Source organism: Capra hircus, chromosome 11, assembly GCF_001704415.2.
Source record: "Capra hircus breed San Clemente chromosome 11, ASM170441v1, whole genome shotgun sequence".
Classification (NCBI taxonomy): Eukaryota; Metazoa; Chordata; class Mammalia; order Artiodactyla; family Bovidae; genus Capra; species Capra hircus.
The window spans coordinates 71,107,165-71,111,186 of record NC_030818.1 but is presented as its reverse complement, the minus strand read 5'-3'; the positions used below and the strand labels follow the sequence as shown (position 1 = coordinate 71,111,186).

At 52.8% G+C, this 4,022-nt stretch overlaps 1 long non-coding RNA gene across 1 annotated transcript; it reads left to right on the top strand.

The window, feature by feature from the left end:
* Positions 246-3,632, top strand: LOC102172165. The gene is made up of 4 exons (XR_310389.3): positions 246-457; positions 2,049-2,115; positions 2,395-2,448; positions 3,268-3,632. It is a non-coding gene; the product is annotated as an uncharacterized LOC102172165 (long non-coding RNA).

Here is a 4,022-nt window from a genome sequence, read left to right as displayed (position 1 = left end):
CACGCGCAGGTGTGCCAGGGCTGGGGCTCCTGCCCAGCACCCCGCTTGGCTCATCCGGGTGTGCAAAGCTCACTCTGCTCCCTAAGAAGGCAGGCAGCAGCCAGCCAGGTGCCTGACCGGCTGGGCTCCCAGCTGGAGGACAAAGTCGCTGACACTGGCTTTGCCATGGCCGCAGGCCTTGGGGGCAGTCAGGAGCTTTGAGGGGGACAGAGGCTTCACCCTCCTCTCTCTCCTGTCCCCAGCTCTCCCCAGGTTGTTGCTCAGACAGTCAAACCACAGCCTCCTCCTCTACCTGGCAATTAATCCTGCTGTGCCCTGAAACCTGGGTTGGGTCTTACTCTGCCAGGTACTGAAGCAAGAAGAGACGGGCCGCCAGGCGTGTTATCGCTTGTCTCTGGGGCAGAGAGGCGGTTGCGACAGAGCCCCTGCATGCGTGTGGACGTGCCTGCATGGAGCGGTGAGGGAACATGCTGTCCTTGGGGGGTGCCCTGTCCCCCTTCCCTGTGTGTGTGGCAGGGAACCCAAGGGCAGACCCCACTTGACTGATGCAGAAGCTGCTCTCACAGAAGCCACCCCCACCTCCAGGACAGGTCATCTGATCAGTTAGTGGAGATGCTGTAGGTTCTTTGATTTAAAGGACTCTCTGCTGAAGACACCAAAGTGGGGGTCTTTGCTGGGGCTGTAGGGAGCACCAGCCAGGGTTCAGCCACTAAGCGGCCCCCATTGGCTTTTCCTAACTCGGGCCTTATGCCCTGACGGCTTCCCCTTCCAAGGGCAGATGGGGAAATCCCGGCACAGGCTTTCTGTCACTGAGTCACAGGTGTCCTGGAGGTATGATGACCGCTGGACAGAGGGTCAGGAGAGGCTCCAAGCTTCATTCAAGGAAGCCTCTCTCACCCGTCTGTGCTTATCTCCCCTTGAGAGCATCTCTTTATCCTGTGGCTTATCCTTTTCCTGTGGCTGCTGTGACAAATTACCACAGACAAGCTGGCCTAAAATGACAGAAATGTACTCTCCCGCAGTTCTGGAGGCCTGACACCTGAACTCAGGGTGTGGCCAGGGCCTCTTTCAGCCCCTGGTGGCTGCGGTGTTTTGTAGCCTTAGCGCATCTGTCTCCATGGTCTCCACATGGGCACCTCACTAGGTGTGCCATCTCCCTTGGCTTCATTCTTATCCAGACACTTGTCACTGCATTTAGGGGCCATCCAGATAATCCAGGATGACCTCCTCTATTGAAATCCTTAATTTCATGACCTGCATAAACCCTTTTTTCCAAATAACACATTCCTAGGTTCTGGGGATTGGAACATGGACTTATCTTCTGGGAGCCATCTGTTGCCACACCTGGTGGTCAGTTAGCGTGAGTTGGACCCCTCCAGTGGTGGAAAGCTTGCTGCCTCATGGGTTGGCTCAGTTCACGCCTGATGCTGCTGCTGCCAAATTGCTTCAGTCGTGCCCGACTCTGTGCGACCCCGTAGACGGCAGCCCACCAGGCTCCCCCATCCCTGGGATTCTCCAGGCAAGAACACTGGAGTGGGGTGCCATAGTTCATGTCTAGACAGGTCTAATTATTTTAAAGTTCTTCCTTGGGTGGAGCTGAAATTCCACTCAACAAGAATCTCTACCCACTGGCCCTGGCTCTGTCCTTCAGAGCATATATAATGTACCTAAATAAATAAACTCTTTTCCCATTGCCCCATGACCTCGATTACAATGCAAAAACAAAATTCAAAAAAAGATGACCCAGCTTAATCCTGGAGTCAGAGACAGTACACAGACCCTGGGGTCAGGAGACCTTGACTCACTGAAGGTTCTCTCCCTAGAATCTTGTGCCTCAGTTTCCTCATCTAATGTCAAAGGGCTGGTTGAATGATTCTTCCCAAGGGTTACTTTTGGAAAATGTATCCTGGATATTTATAATTTGTACTGGCCTACAAAAGCCTCTGAGAAGCCCTGACTAGAGAAGCTCACTGAATTCAGTCATTTCCAAACTTATTTGAAAATGGAGTCATTTTATTGACAACCATCTTTTTTTTATCACCCTGCAGAACTTCTGTGCTGCTTTGGAACAAGAACCAGTTCTGTGATGCCTGGTCTGTTAAGGTCAAACAAATAGTTGAGTTCAAGTTCACTGTCAAGTTCCCATCCCTAGAGTTGTTGACAGGCATTTTGCTAGAGGTGACACACCGTCCATTACAAGCTGAGGGGCAAGGATCTAGAAAATGAGAAGCCCCTCCCCTAAGCTACAGCCAGCCCAGGTGAGGTTGTTGGTGGGGGGGGGGGTCTCCTCCCAGGGGCCCTGGGCCTGCGGGGGGTGCCCTGTGGGAGGAAGCAAGGAAGGAAGGAGCATTTCTGCTGTCTCGCCCTCACAGGACCTCCTCTTCACATCCCCAGGGTCTGGACGTCTCTTCTGCCTCAGACTCCACCTACTCAATCCTCCTTCATTAGGTAAAGATACCTCCGAGCCTGGGGGCTTTCCAGGTGGTGCTAGTGGTAAAAATCTTGCCTGGCAATGCAGGAGACCTAAGAGATATGGGTTCAGTCTCTGGGTCAGAAAGATCCCCTGGAGGAGGGCATGGCAACCCACTCCAATATTCTTGCCTGGAGAATCCCATGAACTGAGGAGTATGGCGGGCTACTGTCCACATCACTGCAAACAGTCAGACATAACTGAAGTGACTTAGCACGCACCTCTGAACCTGGCTCTTCCCAAGCTTTCTGCTGAGGGTCCCAGTGAAATCCCTCTTACATTTGCTGGGGGGAAGGGGGTGGACAGGAATATCCCAGAGAAGGTGGATCTTCTGAAATGAGAGCAAGAAGAAACCTAGACCTCTCAAGGGAAAGGCAGGGCTGGTGGCGGAAGAGAAGGGCCTGCAGGTGTGTCCCAAGGAGAAAGGGGAGGGAACCTGAGGGTGGGAGGGAGGCGGTGTGGGGCTCCTACCCTGGGTGCAAGAGAAGGATGGAAACATCGAAAGGACAGCTAAACTGAAGATGACGATTGACTGAGAAGGCTACTAGGGTTATTTCTCTGGCCCCAAGTGCGATTACATCCAGGCTATTATCCTCCCCCAGCAGGGGCAACCCAGCTCAGATCCACCTCGTATTGTATGGAGTCCCTGCGGCCTGATGGTTTCATCTGCAGATACAGGTTTATCATGCTCTCAGACACAGCTCCAGCTTACTTATTGAGCACCAGTATATCAGGGACTGTGCTAGCTGCTTTTACGTGTATACTATTTCATCCTTGCAACCCCTAATATTTCACAGATGAGCACACCAAGACAGAGGTTTAGTATCTTGCCAGAAATCGAGAGGAGAAGCGAGGAATAAGACCAGCTCTGGCTCCCCACAGCTTTCGATGGTACTGAGTGGTGCACCCTTGGACCCTGATGGTGTGGGCAATTCTCCCATAGGTCTGGCCCGAGTCTCTCCTGCTCTTGTCTGAATTGGATCAGATGGAAGGACCATGTCAGTAGGTTGGTTCTGCTCCCAACCCAGCCTCAAGAGACATCACCCATCCCTTGGTACAGGCGGTAGCCTTCCAGTTACTGGGGTGGGGAATGTTTGCCTTCTGTTAATGAAAAGAAATAGATGTGATAATAAATAAATGCCCAACCCAGTGCAGCAATCGATGTCCCTAACAATGAGGCTCTGTGTTTGCTCTCAGCTGTGGGTTATGTTCATTGGCCACAGTCACTGCTCAGGAGCCCCTGGGCACATCATGCCGGGTGGGGCCCCAGGTGTACTTCCCAGGGGAGGGAGCAAACCTTCCTGCCTTCAGCTACCAGAATTCATCCCACTACATGAGGTTCCTACAGACCTACTTCCAGGCACCCCAGGCCAGAGTGAGGGGAAATGGGCCAGGTTCACAGAAGAAACAAAGCCCTACCCTTCGCATCAGGAAGTGAGTCTGGTCCCAGCTCTGCCTCTGCTGCCCTGGGTGACCTGAGACCAGCCTAGTTCCTTCTTTGAGCCTCAGTTTCCTCATCTGTCAAATGGGGTAGGGGTAGAGTAGTAATACA